Genomic DNA, 510 nt, shown 5'->3' with positions numbered 1-510 from the left:
AACAAAGAATCGCAATGTTCAATTCAGAAACATCATTTCATCAGGTCCTTAATTGTACATGGCGTTTGGAGCACTTTATTGTCAGTTTGTTCAAATTCAGAGGAAAATGTCCCAATATTGTTAGTTGACTTCTCCAATTGTGGACTATTTCTGTAATGGTCCCCTTTTACCTGATATCAGCTGTTTGTGGTCTTTGCTGAAGTAAGACCCGTACATTCAAAGAAATGTATAGGAAAATAACTATCATTATTGTTTGTTTTTATCGCCCAGCACTACCTCCACTTATCTTCTTTGTGAAATAAACACCAATGTAGGTGACTAGACTTGTTGTGGTAGTTTGTGTCTTTACAACGAACAATGAAGTGAGTGATCATAATAATTGAAACTGTGCCAAATTAGATTGCACTTTGATATTGGTAGAACTACATTATCCTGTGTAAACTCTTGCCAGTATTCTATGTTATATTAAATTAAATGTGCTGTATAATAAAGGATGGGTTAATTTTTGCC

The sequence above is a fragment of the Eutrigla gurnardus genome (genome assembly GCF_963514095.1).
Source record: "Eutrigla gurnardus genome assembly, chromosome: 6".
Taxonomy (NCBI): domain Eukaryota; kingdom Metazoa; phylum Chordata; class Actinopteri; order Perciformes; family Triglidae; genus Eutrigla; species Eutrigla gurnardus.
The sequence above is the reverse complement of the archived record's forward strand: the minus strand, read 5'-3'. Positions refer to the sequence as shown.